The sequence below is a fragment of the Grampus griseus genome (genome assembly GCF_964374135.1).
Source record: "Grampus griseus genome assembly, chromosome: X".
Taxonomy (NCBI): domain Eukaryota; kingdom Metazoa; phylum Chordata; class Mammalia; order Artiodactyla; family Delphinidae; genus Grampus; species Grampus griseus.
In genome coordinates this window covers 126,636,950-126,656,931 of record NC_138999.1, presented here as the reverse complement: position 1 = coordinate 126,656,931, position 19,982 = coordinate 126,636,950, and the positions used below count along the sequence as shown (strand labels likewise).

At 37.4% G+C, this 19,982-nt stretch overlaps 1 protein-coding gene across 1 annotated transcript in view; it reads right to left on the bottom strand.

The window, feature by feature from the left end:
• Nucleotides 1-14,381: 14,381 nt before the first annotated feature.
• LOC309817657 (uncharacterized protein) overlaps nt 14,382-19,982 on the bottom strand; it is a gene marked incomplete at its 5' end in the record, with an annotated part of 95,984 nt that continues 90,383 nt past the window's right edge. Inside the window, 2 exons of the mRNA XM_082646922.1 lie at nt 14,382-15,021; nt 16,771-16,966. The remainder of the gene's footprint in view (nt 15,022-16,770; nt 16,967-19,982) is intronic.

Genomic DNA, 19,982 nt, shown 5'->3' with positions numbered 1-19,982 from the left:
TTTAGGTCTTCTGCCCATTTTTTTGATTGGGTTGTTTGTTCTTCTGATATTGAGCCACATGAGCTGTTTGTAAAGTTTGGAGATTAACCCCTTGTTGGTCACATCATTTGCAAATAATTCTATGGGTTGTCTTTTTGTTTTGTTTATGTTTTCCTTTGCTGTGCAAAAGCTTTTGAGCTTAATTAGGTCCCATTTGTTTATTTTTGTTTTATTTCCAATACTCTAGGGGACAGATCAAAAAAGATTTTCCTGTGATTTATGTCAAAGAGTGTCCTGCCTATGTTTTCCTCTAAGAGTTGTACATATCCGGTCTTACATTTAGGTCTTTAATCCATTTTGAGTTTACTTTTGTGCATGGTGTTTAAGAATGTTCTAATTTCATTTTTTTACATGTAGCTGTTCAGTTTTCCCAGCACCATTTACTGAAGAGACCATCTTTTCTCCATTGTATATTCTTGCCTCCTTTGTCATAGATTAATTGACCATAGGCGTGTGTTTATTTCTGGGCTTTCTATGCTGTTCCATTGATCTATATTTCTGTTTTTGTGCCAGTACCACACTGTTTTGATGACTGTAGCTTTGTAGTATAGTCTGAAGTCAGGAAGCCTGATTCCTCCAGCTCCATTTTTCTTTCTCAAGATTGTAAAACTCCAGAAACTCTTATGTCATGCAGAATATTTGGAGTAAAATGCTTAAAAATAAAGTAAGTTTGTTTGCCCTAAACTTGAAATAAGCTAACATTAAACTCCCTTGTCCTATTTTGGTTGATAAAAGTGATAAATGACTTAAACAGTTTTTAAAGGCAATGAATAAGTGAACATGGGAATACTTAGTATTGTAAAGGTGTCAGTGACTCCCAGATTAATGTGTAATTCAATGCTATTCCAATTAAAAATCTAGCGTGGCTTTAAAAAATTTTTTTTGAAATAATTAGATTTGCAGGAGGCTGCAATATAGTTCATAGAGTCCACTGACTGTTTCCCCCAGTTTTCCGCAGTAGTGACACCTTGTATGATTGTAGTAAAATACAGTTAACTAGACCACAGAGCTATTCAGTTGTTACCAGTTTTCATATGTGCTCACATGTGTGAGAGGTTCTATGTAATATAATCACATGTGCAGACTCATGCAATCATATTCATAATTAAGATAAAAGATTGTTGCATCACCACAGAGGTACTCATTGATGCTACTCCTTTATACCCCTCATCCCTGACCCTGTCCCTTGGCAACCACTAATCTATCCTCCATCTGTATATTCTGTCATTTCAAGAAGCTTACATACTTGGAATCATACAGTATTGACCTTCTGAGCTTGGGTTTCTTCACAACCATCAAGTCCTCAGTATCAATCAAGGATTTTGTGTATAGCAGTAAATCATTTTTTTTTATTGCTGAGTAGTATCCCATGGCATGGATGTACCATGGCTTGCTTACTTATCACCCACTGCAGGGCATTTGGGTTGTTTCCAGTTTGGGGTTATTATGAATAAAGCTACTATGAATATTTGTGTACATGTTTTTACATGAGCATGAGTTTTCATTTATCTGGGATAAATACTCAAGTACAATTGCCAGGTTATATAGTACTTACATATTTAGTTTTATAAGAAATTGTCATACATTTTTTCTAGAATGACTATCATTTTACATTCCCACAAGCAATGTATGAGAATTCTAGTTTCTCTATATCCTCATCAGCATTTGGTGTTATCACTATTTTTTATTATAGCCATACTAATAGGTAGGTAGTGATATCTCATTATGGTTTTTTTAATGAGTGAATATATAATATGATATGATATAATATAATGTAATATAACATAATATAATATAGTAGGAACCTGGCATGAGCAAATGGTAAGAGTGTGTTATCTCATTATGGTTTTAATTTGCATTCCCTGATACCTAACGATGTTTAATGTATTTTCATGTGATTATCTGTCATCTGTGGATCCTCTTCAGTGAAATGTCTCTTCATATATTTTGCCCATTTTCTAATTGGATTATTTGTTTTATTCCTGTTGAATTCTGAGAGGTCTTTATATATCCTAGATTCTAGTCCTCTATTGGATACGTAGTTTGCAAATATTTTCTCCCAGTCTGTAGCTTGTCTTTTGTTTTCTTAGCATTGTTTTTCACAGAGCAAACGTTTTAAATTTTGTTTTGTTTTAATTTTTTAAGTTTAATTTTGATGGGTTACAATTTATAAATATTTCGTTTTAGGGATCATGGTTTTGGTATCAAGTCTCAGAATTTTTCACCAAATCCCAGATCTGTATATTTTTTTCCTCTAAAAGTTTAATATTTTACGTTTAAATCTGTGAATCAATCATTTTGATCCAGTTTGCTTTAAAACACATTCTAAATAAAACGGTCAAAGGACAAGAAGAGACAATTTACTTCTTCACAGGAAGAACCAGAACTACTAAACAAGTATGCGAAATTCAGTCTCACTAGTAACCAAAGAATGCAAAATTGCAACAATAACAAAACATATTTTAAACTAATTAAATTAGTAAAAATTTAAGCAATTTGTGCTGAAGAATTCCCCACACTCTGGGTTTTGTTGATTACATTGTTATGGTGTTTTAAAATGTAGGTTTTATTATTATTCAGGTATAGCTAGGCAAACAGATCAGGAGACAACTGCCATTGAAAAGATAGTTTGTTACTCACAGTTCTCAAGAAGGGGACATGGCACACCACACAGGGCCACACAGGGAACCACCAAGGTCAGCCACCAGGCAAAAGAAGTGAGGGGAAAGTATGGGCAAAAGCCTTTACTGTGGTTTCCCAAGAGATGGATGGGAGAAACAGGTCAAGCAAGAAGGGCAGCTTTAGGATTGGATAGTTTGAGTAATTTTGGCAGGCTCTGGGCTATAGGGGTGGTTCTTAGTTGTCTAGCGCCTGGCTCTGGGATGATTTAGGGCAGAGAGATAGTGTCCTGGACTGTGGAAGCCTGATAAAAGGAGGAGGATGGGGTATGCACTCAAGATTAGTTGGTTTGCATATCAAAGATGTGCTGTATGTAAGTTGTTTATCCCAGATTAGCTAATTCTGGTAGGGTCAGTCCTGCCCTGGGTCCACAAGGGTCCACAATATCAAAGCATCATAAATATAGAAAATAAAATACATGAGATACACATGGTGTTGTGGAGGTGGGAGTTTTCGTAATGGAGTGACTAGTATATGTCTTTGCAGTTACTGCATCATGAGTTTTCCAGAAGACAATAAATACAGAACTGAATATCCTCCCATAGTGGTCCATTTGTAGGATTTACTGATCCCAATGTACCAAAAGACAGCGTTTTTAAAGGAAAAGAAAGCCAACCAACAACAGTAGTTGGGCAGAGTACAGGAATCTCAGGCCAAGCATACCAAAAGTGAGCTTTCCTCAATATCCCAAAAGTCTCCAAAGTATCATCTGCTTCTGGCCCAGTCTCCTGACTAGAGAGATTCTGGATTAAGCCCTGAACTGCATGGTATTGAAGCTCCCACCAACAGACTATCAGATTTAACAATGACTGTCACTTCCCCATATTCTGGCTTTCCAGTTCTTACATATTCTGCTTCTTATGGAAATCACTAGTTGCAGGACACTTGCTACATGCCAGGCAATGAGAGAGGCTGGGTATAAACATCACCTTATTTAAGACATATTGAGAAATAGACCCAAGCATATACGCATCTCAAATCATCTCAGTGATGAAGATGGCATTTCAAGTCACGTTTTAAATAAACAGCGCAGGGACCATTGGAAAACTATAAAATAAGACCCATACCTCACACCATACATGAGAATAAACTAGGAAAAAAAGGGGGGATCTAAATGTAAAAAATGAAACCATACAAGTACTAGAAGAAAACGTGTAAATTCCTCTTTATCTATGAGGCAGGGAAAGGTTTTATAACTATGACTAAAAATCCAGTGAAAACAAAAGACTGACAAATTGGACTGCATAAAAGCAAATAATCTTTGCACAACAGAAAGCACTAAAAATGAAGTAAAAGGAAAGTTGATAAACTGGGAGAAAATATTTGTAGCATATATCACAAAAGGCTAGTTTCCTAAAATACGAAAAATATTCAACAATTGAGGGACAAAGGACCAAAAACCTGGCAGTAAAAGGGGGTGTGGCATGAACAGATAATTCACAAATATATATCCCTTGACATATGAAAAGATGTTTCAACTCACTCAAAATTAGAGAAATGCAAATTAAAACAACACCAAGGTACCATTTCTCACCTATCAGATTGATGAAAATTTAAAAGTATGAGAACAATTTTATTTGTGAGACTGCAGAGAAACAGGCACTTTCAACCATTGCTGATGGGAATGCGCATTGGTACAATTCTCGTGGAGGAGAATTTGCCAATAGCTAACAAACAAAACTAACATGCATCTACCTTTTGACCCAGCAATCCTACTTCTAAGAATTACCCATGAAGCTACACCTCTGACAATACAAAAATACATACATACCAGGTTTTTTATTGCAGCATTGTTTGTGATTTCAAAATGTTGAAAAAACCCTAATGCCCATACATAGAAGAATGTTTGAATAAGTTATGCTATATCCACATAAGGGAGTTCCAATGCAACTGTAATAAAAGAATAAGAAGGATTTCTATGAACTGAAATGGAGTGATTTCCAGGATAAGTGAGAAAAAAGCAAATTGTAAAAGAGTTCCTATAGTACGTTATCCTTCATGTAGGAAAGTATGGGATATAAGAAAATTTACAGGTATCTGCTCATTTGCACAAAAAGAAATACAGAAATGGTAAACCAGAAGTGAATGAGCTTGCTTACCTATGGGGCGTAGGCAGGAACAGGGTGAAAAGAAGGGAGGTGAGAACACTATATATTAGGGTTGATCAAATATGTGAATGTATTTTAGATAATGAGTGTCAGCTTTCTCACTGTTGGAGAGAGGAGTTAAAAAATAAGGGAAGGATATTGAGCTACACGAGCTGTTTGTATATTTTGGAGATTAATCCCTTGTCGGTTGCTTCGTTTGCAAATATTTTCTCCCATTCTGAGGGTTGTCTTTTCATTTTTTTAATGGTTTCCTTTGCTGTGCAAAAGCTTTTAGGTTTAATTAGGTCCCGTTTGTTTATTTTTATTTTCATTACTCTAGGAGATGGGTCAAAAAGGATCTTGCTGTGATTTATGTCATAGAGTGTTCTGCCTATGTTTTCCTCTAAGAGTTTGATAGTGTCTGGCCTTACATTTAGGTCTTTAATCCATTTTGAGTTTATTTGTGTGTATGGTGTTAGGGAGTGTTCTAATTTCATTCTTTTACATGTAGCTGTCCAGTGTTCCCAGCACCACTTACTGAAGAGACTGTCTTTTCTCCACTGTATATTCTTGCCTCCTCTGTCATAGATTAGGTGACCATAGGTGTGTGAGTTTATCTCTGGGCTTTCTATCCTGTTCCACTGATCTGTATTTCTGTTTTTGTGCCAGTACCATACTGTCTTGATTACTGTAGTTTTTTACTATAAATAACCCAATGAAAAAGTGGGTGGATGACCTAAATAGACATTTCTCCAAAGAAGACATACAGTTGGCCAAAAAACACATGAAAAGATGTTCAACGTCACTAATTATTAGAGAAATGAAAATCAAAACTACAATGAGGTATCACCTCACACCGGTCAGAATGGCCATCATCAAAAAATCTATAAACAATAAATGCTCGAGAGGATGTGGAGAAAAGAGAACCCTCCTACACTGTCGGTGGGAATGTAAATTGGTGCAGTCACTATGGAGAACAGTATGGAGGTTCCTCAAAAAACTAAAAATAGAACTACCATATGACCCAGCAATCCCACTCCTGGGCATATACGCGGAGAAAACCATAATTCACAAAGATGCATGCACCCCAATGTTGATTGCAGCACTATTCACAATAGCCAGGTCATGGAAGCAACCTAAATGTCCATTGACAGAGGAATAGATAAAGAAGATGTGGTATGTATATACAATGGAATACTACTCAGCCATAAAAAGGAATGAAATAGTGCCATTTGCAGAGACGTGGATGGACCTAGAGACTGTCATACAGAGTGAAGTAACTCAGAAAGAGAAAAATAAATATTGTATAATATGGCTTATATGTGGAATCTAGAAAAATGGTACAGATGAACTTATTTGCAAAGTAGAAATAGAGACACAGATGTAGAGAACAAATGTATGGATACCAAGGGGGAAGGGTGGGGTGGGATGAATTGGGAGATTGGGATTGATATATATACACTACTATGTATAAAACAGATAACTAATGAGAACCTACTGTATAGCACAGGGAACTCTACTCAGTACTCTGTGGTGACCTATATGGGAAAAGAGTCTAAAAAAGAGGGGATATATGTATACGTATAACTGATTCACTTTGCTGTACAGCAGAAACTAACACAACATTGTAAAGCAACTATACTTCGATAAAAATTTTAAAAAAAATAAGGGAAGGAGGGAGGTTAGGATGAGCCCTGTGCTGTTAGGTTGGAATTAGAGATATCAGTGTGAACTCATGGTGTTTAAGAAAGAGGAGAGATGCAAAAATTAGTGGGCAAAAGCATAATGATAAATAGGATATCTTCATAGTCTCAAAGTATCTCTCCACAAGATTCTTATTAGTTACAAAGGGAAAAACAGCAACTTTAGGGTGGAGAAACCAGCAGACACCCCATTAACCAAATGATCAAAGTTAATATCACCAATACCATAGATATCATGAACCTCCAGATACGATGCACTGAGAAGGGCACACATACTTCTGTGGTATTCTGGCCAGAAAAGCATAAACTCAATATAATCATAAGATAACATCAGACAAACCCAAACTGAAGAACAATCTATGAAATAAGTGATGAGTACTTTTCAAAAGTGTCAAGGGCATGAAAGACAAAGAAAGACTGAGGAACTCTTCCCAGATTAGAGTGGGATCATGGATTAGATCCCCAAACAGAAAAAGGACTGGTGAAATTTGAATAAGGTCTGTAAGTTAGTTAATAATATTTTATTAATGTTAATTTCCTGGTTTTGAAGTTTTACTATGATTATATAAGGTGTTAACATATGGTGAAGCTGGATGAAGTGAACTCTATGTACTATTTTTGGAAGTTTTTGGAAGTCTAAAATTATTTCAAAATAAAATCTTTTTTTAAGTTTCTGCCTGAACCAGCACCAAATTCATTAAGGGTTCCTCAGGTTATCTTTCATGTGGAAGGTCAAGAATTGGACTGCAGCTTGGAAGGTCTAAAGACCTCAAGACCTTGCTCCTTTAGGATCCCAAGTCAAGGTGGGTAAAAGAGGTAACTAGTAACCAAGTGAGGGCAGGAGGCCCTTCTAGTTTCTGGATGAGAGTGAAAAGGAAGATTATATCCATGGGAAATTAATGAATCCTCTTTTTATGACTGAGGATAAATTACATAAAACATCCAAACTAATCTTAAGAATTAATTTATAAAAGATAAGAGGGGCTTCAGTTATCCAATGTAACACAATTGGAACTGAAACTTAAGCAGTCCAAGGAATTCCTTGGTGGTCCAGTGGTTAGGACTCCACGCTTTCACCGCCAAGGGCCCAGGTTTGATCCCTGGTCGGGGAACTAAGATCCCACAAGCCACGTGGTGCAGCCAAAGAAACAAAAAATAAATGAAATTTAAGCAGTCCAGTTTTCCAGTTAGACACAGAAGTTCAAATTCTGACCCTCCTTTCTCAGCAATAAGACTATATACAGTGGCAAAAATTTGGGCAGAACAAAAAGGACCAAAAATAAAAATTTTTTCAAAAGGAAATTCTACACAAGAGCCCTAAGAGGAACAGAGAGGTTCCTCTCCTACTTAGCCCATTCCCCTCCCAGGAAGGGAAAGAACAAATGAGGAAAGAAGTGAGGTTTTGAAGCTGTTCATTGGTCTCTTATCTGTTGACCCCTTACTGACCATTTCTTGTTACCGACAAATCCCTTTCCCTTTAACTTTACAATCTGCCATCTTAAGTTCAGGATCCTTCACTTAACATCTAAAGCTCTCCACAGCATGGCCCTAACCTTTCTCTCCAGTCACATGTTTATTTCTGAGGCATAGAGCTTAGTGGTAAAGTGATGGATGTTAACTAAACTTATTCTGGTAATCATGTTGCAGTATACACATATATTGAATCACCATGTTGTACACCTTAAATCAATACAATGTTATATACCAATTATATCTCAATAAAACTTGAAAAAGGAAGGAAGGAAGGAAAGGAGGGAGGGAGGGAGGAAAGGAAAAAAGAACTTAGGCTTTGGAGCCCAACAGACCTGGTCTGAATTCCTGTTCTGCCATCTCTTAGCTGGTGACCAAGTTACTTAATTGCTGTGAGCCTAAGTCTCCTGATTTGTACAGTAGGGATGATACTGTCTGTAACTAATGTGATTGCCGTGAGTGGCAATTAAACAAGAGAATGCATGCAAAGCACTTAACGTTACGCATGGCACAAACTAATGACCCAATACATGGAGACTACTACAAGTCCTAAATGGATCCTGTGATTCTCACCTTGTTACTTTTACTCAAGGTGTTCTTGCCTCCTAGAATGCCTCCGCCTGTAGAAATTCTATCTGTTCTTTAAGGCCAGTCCCCAAAGCCACCTTCTCAGGAAGTCTTTCCTTTTGTTCCACTAGGACATATTCTATCCCTGCTCTGAATGTCCAGTTCATTTGCACTCCTCCGCTGGCACCTCCTTCACACTGAGCCTGAACTGAGCAGGTGCTCCGTGACTATTTACTGAATTAAATCCACGTAATGCCCAAATGTTACATGATTTTCTAGAAGTTTTAGTAAGAATTCCAAGTATCTGAGCAATAACTCGATTAATTCCAGGTGCCAAGTTTCTGCTAACAACCTCAACTCAACATGACCGATAACTGAATCAGGGGTAAGAAAGCACAGAGCAGAGGATGGTGGGGAGGAACTCTGTTGACATTTGCTGCCTATGACAATGTGGGCCTCCAAGATGTGCATGTGTCATATATGTGTTTTGGGGGCCTGCTACTGTCATTTTCTGTCTGTCCAGATCCCTTTCTTTGGTGTTTGTTAACCATGGAGAGCTTGAAAAACAGTTCACAAGCAAACATATGCAAATGCTTTTTAGGTAGATGGGAAAGATGACATTTGCCTATTGGAAGGAATAAAGGAATAACTCTGATGCCCCTCTCAGCCCTGGTATCTCTTGCTCTGCCTGCCTCGAAACACCAGCAAGTAATGCCAAGGGAAAGAAAAGTGTGAACAACACTCACCCAACTCTTCCCTGAAAGTTAAAGGTATCTGAGTCAATGCTGAGTTCTTAGGGTTTGGATGCCGACAGGTGTGCATTACCCATATGGCCTCAATGGGCACTCGTCATACAGTCACAGATGAGCAAAAAGAACTGCCTCCCTGAAGAGGGAGGAAGAGAGATCTCCACCAGCTCTGTGGAGATGCACTGACAGATTCCAGACCAAACAAAGCTTTGTGGGTTATTTTCCCTTCTTACTCCTGACTTGGGAATGTTTACTGGCGTGCGAGTATATCACTCTCCATCGTTAATGACTCAGAGGGAGTTTGAGGGCCATGGAAAACCAAGTAAGTGGTCAATTCAAGTGGAGTTAAAGTAAGCAGGTTGCCTTTAATATTATGTTAGTGAAATTAATAATGCTCAATTATCTTTGAGTCTTTCACAGTCAGACTTAACACAGGAAACATGGTCCACAGCAGTGCAATATATTGACACACATTAGGATGTCACAAAAATGGGACAGAACAGCTATTCTCTTGAATAGAAACAACCCTAGCTTCATGTTCCAGCCTCAAAATTCTCTCCCTCCCTCTCTTCTCCCTTCCTTCCTGGCATAGACATTTAATGAATACCTACCATATACAGAGCCCTGTGACAAGTACTACTGGAAATACAGAAATGAATAATGTTGTGTCCTCGGTAATTTGCAAGTTTAGCAGGGAAGAAAAGACTGTAACAAAAGCAGAAATGAGCCACTTGAGGATCGTACAAAATAGCCCACAAACCTCAGACACTGGCTCCCTCCAAATAAACTCAATCCTGGAGATGTGACCAAAGTAAGAGGAGTGTTGATAGATCTGAGAAATTAAAGGGAACTTTGTGAGAGGGTTCTGGGGAAGTCTGCCCATTTATATTTATTATAGGTACTGTCTTATTGGACTTATTTCAAAGAGAGTCTTTGTGGGGTAAACTTTCTGAGGCCCCGAATGCCTGACAATATTTCATTCTTACATTTAAATAATATTTAGCTGGGTATAAAATTCTAGGTTCCAAGTTCTTTCCCCTCAACACTGAAAATTAACACTCCCCTGTCTTCTTGTATTTTGAGTACTGAGACATCAGTATGATTTTGTTCCTTTGTAGATGATCTGCTTTTTCTTGCTAGGAAGTCTTCTCTTTGTCTTTTTTTTTAAAAAATAAATTTACTTATTTATTTATTTTTGGCTGTGTTGGGTCTTTGTTGCTATGTGCAGGCTTTCTCTAGTTGCGGTGTGTGGGCTTATTGCAGTGGCTTCTCTTGTTGCGGAGCACGGGCTCTAGGCACACAGGCTTCAGTAGTTGTGGTACGTGGGCTCAGTAGTTGTGGCTCATGGGCTCTAGAGCGCAGGCTCAGTAGTTGTGGCGCTCGGGCTTAATTGCTCTGCAGCATGTGGGATCTTCCTAGACCAGGGATTGAACCCATGTCCCCTGCACTGGCAGGCGGATTCTCAACCACTGCACCACCAGGGAAGTCCCTTCTCTCTGTCTTTGATATTTAAAAAAATGTACTAGAATGTATCTAGATATAGGTTTACCTTATATATCCTGTTTAGCAAACTCTGAATCTTTTCAAACTGAAGTCATCCATATTCCACTAAGACTGGGGAATTCTTGGTCTTTATTTCTTCAAATGCTTAACTCCTCTCCAGTTCTTTTTTCTCTCATTCTTGGGTTCTTATTAAACTGATGTGACACTTCTCTTTCCATCTTCTACATCTTCCATGTTTCTGAAGGATTTTTTTCGTATTTTTCAATTATTATTTTAGCTCATTAATGTCTTCTTCATTTGTACCCATCTTGTTATTAACCTCCCCCCACCATCAAGTTCTTTATTTCAACTCATATTTTTCATAGCTGATATTTCTAGATGATTCTTCTTTGTAACTGTTTATTTTTGCTTCATGTTACCAATATGCTCCCTTAGCTCTTCAATGGTATTAGTTTGTTTTCAATTATTGTTTTGACTAGTTTATTAAGTTTGCTTTGTCTGGTAAAGTCTGTTAAGTTTGTTGTCTTTGTTTTGGAATAGTTGCACTCATAAGTTATGTTATTTAAGAGGATCAATGCTCAGTAACTCCTAAGGTTACCACAGCAGTTTTCTTTTTTGATTGGGCAGACCACCTTTGTTATAAGTTTCAATCAGATTTCTCAGATTAATGTTAGTGACTCCACTCTCATTCTGTTAGGTTTAGGTTATACATTCATCCTTCCAGGGGTTTATTCACCCATCCAAAGAAACAAACTTTTCCACATCATGCTTAATACATTAAGGTTTCTGAGAAAATTCAGTAGAGGCAGAATTCACCTGAGGGGCTCTGCTTTTCACCTATGATAACCACTGACAGAAGTTTGGACTCTCTTTGGGCATGGCTGCACTAAATTAAAAAAGTGGGGTGAAAATAGCACTTTCCTGGGAATTAGTAGAACTAAGCTCCAACCACAATTCTGTCACATAATAGTTGTGTGATCTTGGACACATCACCTAACTCTCTGGGCTTCAATTTCTTCATTGTAGAATTAGGGTTGAACTGCATCATCTCTAAGGCCCCTTCAAGCTGTAAAGTCTATCATTCAGTCTCATTCCAAAGCAACATCGGTATTTTATGTAGAGGAATCTACTGCTTTAGAAAAAAATACATAAATTTACTTTTGTAAAAAGACAACCAAAAAAGTTCTTTTTACTCCAAACTATTGATCCAACTCTCCGCACCCACCTTGTGCCCTTAAATCTGTGTTTGGAAATGTTTGAATCATGTAAATATGAGAATTAGAAACACTATAATAATCAGTTGTGAAGCTATTTAAAAGAATTTTTTTTTTACTTTTTATACAATTTTACAGGTTACTTTCCATTTACAGTTATTACAAAATATTGGCTATGTTCCCCGTGGTGTACAATACATCCTTGAGCCCATCTTACACCTAATAGTTTGTACCTCTCACTCCCCCATCCATTGCCTGTCTCCCCTCCCCACTGGTAACTACTAGTTTGCTCTCTATATCTGTGACTCTGCTTCATTTTTGTTATATTCACTAGTTTGTTGTATTTTTTAGATTCCACATATAAGAGATACCATACAGTATTTGTCTTTCTCTAACTTATTTCACTTACCATAATACCCTCCAAGTCCATCCATGTTGTTGCAAATGGCAAAATTCCACTCTTTTTATGGCTGAGTAATATTCCATTGTATATATGTGCCACATCTTCTTTATCCATTCATCTCTCGATGGACACTTAGGTTGCTTCCATGTCCTGGCTATTGTAAATAATACTGCTATATGCAGATGGCCAACAGGCACATAAAAAGATGCTCAATATCGTTAATCATCAGGGAAATGCAAATCAAAACCATGATGAGATACCACCTCACACCTGTCAGGATGGCTATTATCAAAAAGAACACAAATAACAAATGTTGGTGAGGATATGGAGAAAAGGGAACCCTTGTACACTGTTGGTGGGACTGTAAATTGGTGCAGCCACTGTGGAAAACAGTATGGAAGTTTCTCCAAAAAACTAAAAATAGAGTTACCATATGACTCAGCAATTCCACTCCTGGGTATTTATTCGAACAAAACAAAAACACTAATTTGAAAAGATACATGCACACCAATAAATTTACTTTTATGTGTAAACCATGCAACTTCCTATAGAATAATTGAGAAAAGAGGAAAGTATATGCAAAGAGTCCAATTTGCAAGTTACTCTGCAATAAAGCTCAGTTTCTAACCATTTCCTTTATTACTCCTAGCTATAGACTACCTCAGGGCATTTTCACAGCTTTCACCAATCTGTTCCCATTTAGTTTTAGCTGCTAAATCTATAGACTCCAAGTGCTAAATACTAGATTAATAGGTCCTTACTAAGAGTTCCAATAGCTCAGCTAGCTCTTGTGCTCCCAGCTTAATCTCTCTTGTCTTCCCCGGTAATCAGCCTTTGCATAGTTCCCAAGTCTCAGCCCCTTTCTCCAGTTCCCATTATTTTTCTCTCCTTGAATCAGAGTTTGTGAGCTGCTTTTTATGCTAGAGGCACATGATGTCATTGTGTCTACCCCCAGCTGTTCTTAATTTTCTCTCAGCTCAGCTCTCTTGGAGGACTCTCAGCAGGCCCAAAGACACAAGCCTCCCTTCTAGGGTGCAGATGAAAAGCTGGGGTGGAGGCGGGGAAAGGGCAATTCACCAACCCATAATGACTAATCCTAGCAAAATAAAGGGCAAGTCCCTTTTAAGAAACAGAGCACTCCAGGAGAGGGCGGAGCCAACTGAATAAGCCCCAGACTCCGATGAGACAAGTGTGCTCCCGGAAGCTGTCATAGCAACAGGAGTTCGCTATCCAAGATGTCGACCATCTCTCTACCTTAGGCAGTTCTCTAAGACCTGAGAATCACGCTCTGAGTGCTGTCTTGAATTACCTGGCTCTAACTACCCACAGTGCCAGCCTCCTGCCTCCCACCAAGGACTGGCCTTCTCTGTTTAGAGAGTTAAAATGGATTGTGGCGAACTCTAGACAAATTTAGCTCTCTCCTCCACAGATGCCCAGTGTTTTGTGGTGTTGTAGAAAATGCCCTGATATACCAATTCACATGACTCATAATTCTTATTGAATTTATGTTCCAGTATCCATAAGCGCTGCTTGAAAAATGATGATGTAATGATGCTTTACACAAAGGAATGAATCTCTCAGGTGGAAATTCTTACTATACAATGGCACCTGGCTAGAGCAGATGGGATAGTACCCATACTAGTAACTTTGAAATGAGTTTCCCACTGGGATAGTGGTAGAAATATTTTTCCCTCATTCTGTTTAGACCAGCAGCCAGTTGAGAACAAATCCCTCCAGAGCAGGGCAATTTTGATGGAGGAGAGTAGGAGAACACAGTGGAAACCCATGAGGCAGGACCTAATGGATGAGATAGCAGCAGTTCTCAGCCCTGACTACACATTAGAATCTCTGGGGGGGAGGGGGGGTGTTAGCTTTTAAGTTGATCTTGAAATAATTTTAAAATTACAGAAAAGTTGTAAAAACAGCACAGACAGCTGCCACACACATTTCATTTAGCATTTCTCACATCAAAATTTTACATAACCATAGTGCAGTTATCAAAACTAAGAAATTAACCTAGGTACAATACTATTAACTAAACTATAGATTTTATTTGGATTTCACTAATTTTTCCAGTAATGTCCACTTTCTGTTCCAGGATCAAATTCAGGATACCATGTTGCATTTAGTTGTCATATCTCTTTAGTTTCCTCCAATGTATGACAGTTTATCAGTCCTTCCACATCTTTCATGATCTTGAAGAGCACTGAGCAGTTCTTTTGTATAATGCGCCTCACAAATCTTTCCACTAATGTCCTTTTTCTGTTCCAGGATTGAATCCAGAATATTATGCTGCATTTAGTCATCCTATCTTCCTAGTTGCCTCCAATTTATGGCAATTTCTCAATGTTTCCTTGTGTTTCACGACCTTCACAATTTTAAAGATCGTCACGTACTTTGTAGAATGTCCCCCAGTTTGGGTTTGTCTGATGTTTTCTCATGATTAAATTGGGATTATGTATCTTGGGAAAGGATAGCACAGAAGTGAAGTACCTTTCTCATCACATAGTATCAGGAAGTACATGGTATCAATATGACATACTGGTGATGTCAGCCTTGATGACTTGGTTAAGGAGATTTCTTCCAGTTTTCTCCACTGTAAAGCTACTATTTAAAAAAAATATTATGTTGATATAGTTGTAGATTCACATGAAGTTGAAAAGGTGATACAGAGAAGTTCTGTGTACCCTTTACCCGGTTTCCCTCAATGGTACATGTGTATATTCTTGTAAATACCACTACAATCAGAACAATTTCTACAATCAGAAACAGAACAATTCTATTACCACAAAGATCTTCCTCATGCTACCTCTTTATAGTCACAACCCTCCTCCCAACATACCTAACCCATGGACACCACAGATCTGTTCTCCAGTTTTTAAATTTTATCATTTTAGAGAATATTATATAAATGTAATCAATCAGTATGTGACCTTTTGAGACTGACTTTTTCTACTCAGCATAATGCCCATGATATCCATCCAAGTTGTTGTGTGTATCTGAAGTTTACTCTTTCTATTGCTGAGTAGTATTCCATGGAATGGATGTACCATAGTTTGTTTAACCACTCACATTTTGAGGGACATTTGGGTTATTTTCACCTTTTCATTATTGCACATAGCTCTGCTATGAACATTCATGTACAGGTTTTTGTATGAATGGAAGTTTTCATTTCTCTGGGATACATGACCAGGAGTGCGACTGCTGAGTTGTATGGTAAGTTTATGCTTAGTCTTTTAAGAAACCACTAAACTATTTCCCAGAGTGGCTGTATTATTTTTACTTTCCCACCAGCAGTGTATAAGTATAAGAGATCTAGTTTCTTCATATCCTCACCAGCATTTGGTATTATCGCTATTTCAATTTTAGCTGTTTGAATAGACATATAGTGATATCAAATAATGGTATTAATTTGCATTTCTGTAATGGCTAGTGATGTTAAACATCTTTTCAAGTGTCTATCTGTCATCTACATATCTTCTTCAGTTAAATGCCCATTGCCATTTTTTGCTTATTTTCTAATTGGATTATTCTTTATTCTGTTTAGTTTTGAGAGTTCTTTATTCTTTGTCGAATATGTGGCTTACTGATATTCTGTCCCAGTCTATAGCTCGTATTTTCATCCTCTTTAAGAGGGTCTTTCACAGAGCAGAAGTGTTTAACTTTGGTGAGTTCCAATTTACCTTTTTTTTTCTTTATATGGATCATGCTTTTGGTGTCAAGTCTAAGAACTCTTTGCCTGGCCCTAGATCCAAAAGATTTTCTCCTATGTCTGTTTTCTGAAAGATTTATAGTTTACATTTTGCAAACTTACATGGTCCATTTTTGGATAGTGTCTGCATAAGGTGTGAAGTTTAGGTTAAGTTTCTTTTTTTTTTGCCTATGGATGTTCAGTTGCTCCCATACCATTTATTAAAAAGGCTATCCTTCCTCCATTGACTTGTTTTTGCAACTTTGTCAAAAATCAGTTGAACATATTTGTGTGGGTGTACTTCTGGGTTCTCTTTTCTGTTCCACTGATGTGTGTGTTTATCCCTCTGCGAAACCCCACTGTCTTGATTAATGTAACCATATAATGTCTTGAAACCAGGTAGACTGATTCCTTCTACTTCCTTCTTCTTTTTCAAAATTGTTTAGCTATTCTAGGACCTGTGCCTTTTCATATACATTTTGAAATAGTCTTCTGAAAAGAACTTGGAAGTGATCACTCCCATCCTTTCAAGAAAACTGGGCAAACCAAAAAAAATCAATGACTTTTCTTGGACCCATTAGAGAACCGAGGTTGCAGGGCAAACCACCACCCCAAAATCTAAAGATTTAGGAAGATCCAGAGAGATACAGCTGTAATTTACTTACCCGGAAAAGAAGGCTCTGGAATATAAACTGGTAGGAACACCAAAACTGGTAATTTTGACAAATTGCTGGAGGAAGAATGTAGACTACTGTAAGAGTGAGAAACTTCTGAGGACTGAAGGCACAGGGGCACCCCCCAAATTTCAGGAAATCCACCAAATTCTCACAATAAAGATGTGAATAAGATCCTCTTGTGAATCTGGCGGGGGAGGGAAAGAAAAATCATTGTGAAGTATGCCTAGAGCCTTCGCCATAACTCTACAAGGAAAAAGACTTTGCCACACCTTATCCTAACTGGGGAATGGCATTCCTCCCGCTCCAGCCTCCCTCTAGCCAACTTTAGAAAACCACATACAAAGACAACATCTTTAAGGAAGACAGAGTAGGGGGAACACCTTACAAGGGAACAAGCATAAGAATTATATCAGACTTCTTGTCAGAAACCATGCAAACAAGAAGAGACTGGAATGAAATATTTAAAGTGTTGAAAGAATAAAAACACCAATCCAGATTCTATATCTGGCAAAATTATCCTATAGAAATGAAACGAAGTCTTTCTCAGAAAAAAAACAAAAATGGAGGGAAATAAAAGAAGACTTGTCCTGCACAAAATGTTAAAAGAAGTTCTTCAAGGGGAAGGAAAATGATGATAGAGGTCAGAAACTTGGATCTTCATAAAGGAAGAGTGTCAGAGAAGGAATAAATGAAGGTATGGTAAAATCTTTTATTTTTCTGATTCTTAATTGGTTTAAAGATAACTGTTTAAAGTAAAAATAGTAACAATATACTGATTGATTATAGCATATGAATAAGTGAAGTAAATTACAACAATGTCACAAGAGATGGAAAGGAAGATTTAATAATACTCTGTTATAAGGTACCTGCACTACATTTAAAGTGTTATTTGATAGGGATTGCATTGAAACTGTAGATTGCTTTGGGTAGTAGAGTCATTTTCGCAATGTTGATTCTTCCAATCCAAGAACATGGTATCTCTCTCCATCTATTTGTATCATCTTTAATTTCTTTCATCAGTGTCTTATAATTTTCTGCATACAGGTCTTTTGTCTCCTTAGGTAGGTTTATTCCTAGATATTTTATTCTTTTTGTTGCAATGGTAAATGGGAGTGTTTTCTTGATTTCCCTTTCAGATTTTTCCTCATTAGTGTATAGGAATGCCAGAGATTTCTGTGCATTAATTTTGTATCCTGCTACTTTACCAAATTCACTGATTAGCTCTAGTAGTTTTCTGGTAGCATCTTTAGGATTCTCTATGTATAGTATCGTGTCATCTGCAAACAGTGACAGCTTTACTTCTTTTCCCATTTGGATTCCTTTTATTTCCTTTTCTTCTCTGATTGCTGTGGCTAAAACTTCCAAAACTATGTTGAATAAGAGTGGCGAGAGTGGGCAACCTTGTCTTGTTCCTGATCTTAGTGGAAATGCTTTCAGTTTTTCACCGTTGAGGACAATGTTGGCTGTGGGTTTGTCATATATGGCCTTTATTATGTTGAGAAAAGTTCCCTCTAGGCCTACTTTCTGCAGGGTTTTTATCATAAATGGGTGTTGAATTTTGTTGAAAGTTTTCTCTGCATCTATTGAGATGATCATATGGTTTTTCTCATTCAGTTTGTTAATATGGTGTATCACATTGATTGATTTGCATATATTGAAGAATCTTTGCATTCCTGGAATAAACCCCACTTGATCATGGTGTATGATCCTTTTAATGTGCTGTTGGATTCTGTTTGCTAGTATTTTGTTGAGGATTTTTGCATCTATGTTCATCAGTGATATTGGCCTATAGTTTTCTTTCTTTGTGACATCCTTGTCTGGTTTTGGTATCAAGGTGATGGTGGCCTCGTAGAATGAGTTTGGGAGTGTCCCTCCCTCTGCTATATTTTGGAAGAGTTTGAGAAGGATAGGTGTTAGCTCTTCTCTAAATCTTTGATAGAATTTGCCTGCGAAGCCATCTGGTCCTGGGCTTTTGTTTGTTGGAAGATTTTTAATCACAGTCTCAATTTCAGTGCTTGTGATTGGTCTGTTCATATTTTCTATTTCTTCCTGATTCAGTCTTGGCAGGTTGTGCATTTCTAAGGTGTTGTCCATTTCTTCCAGGTTGTCCATTTTATTGGCATAGAGTTGCTTGTAGTAATCTCTCATAATCTTTTGTACTTCTGCAGTGTCAGTTGTTACTTCTCCTTTTTCATTTCTAATTCTATTGATTTGAGTCTTCTCCCTTTTTTTCTTGATGAGTCTGGCTAATGGTTTATTAGTTTTGTTTATCTTCTCAAAGAACCAGCTTTTAGTTTTATTGATCTTTGCTGTTGTTTTCTTTGTTTCTATTTCATTTATTTCTGATCTGATTTTTATGATTTCTTTCCTTCTGCTACCTTTGGGGTTTTTTGTTCTTCTTTCTCTAATTGCTTTAGGTGCAAGGTTAGGTTGTTTATTCGAGATGTTTCCTGTTTCTTAAGGTAGGATTGTATTGCTATAACCTTCCCTCTTAGAACTGCTTTTGCTGCATCCCATAGGTTTTGGGTCGTCGTGTCTCCATTGTCATTTGTTTCTAGGTATTTTTTGATTTCCTCTTTGATTTCTTCAGTGATCACTTCGTTATTAAGTAGTGTATTGTTTAGCCTCCATGTGTTTGTATTTTTTACAGATCTTTTCCTGTAATTGATATGTAGTCTCATACCATTGTGGTCGGAAAAGATACTTGATAAAATTTCAATTTTCTTAAATTTACCAAGGCTTGATTTGTGACCCAAGATATGATCTATCCTGGAGAATGTTCCATGAGCACTTGAGATAAATGTGTATTCTGTTGTTTTTGGATGGAATGTCCTATAAATATCAATTAAGTTCCTCTTGTTTAATGTATCATTTAAAGGTTGTGTTTCCTTATTTATTTTCATTTTGGATGATCTGTCCCTTGGTGAAAGTGGGGTGTTAAAGTCCCCTACTATGAATGTGTTACTGTCGATTTCCCCTTTTACATCTGTTAGTATTTGCCTTATGTATTGAGGTGCTCCTATGTTGGGTGCATAAATATTTACAATTGCTATATCTTCTTCTTGGATCGATCCCTTGATCATTATGTAGTGTCCTTCTTTGTCTCTTCTAATAGTCTTTATTTTAAAGTCTATTTTGTCTGATATGAGAATTGCTACTCCAGCTTTCTTTTGTTTTCCATTTGCATGGATGGGGAGGGG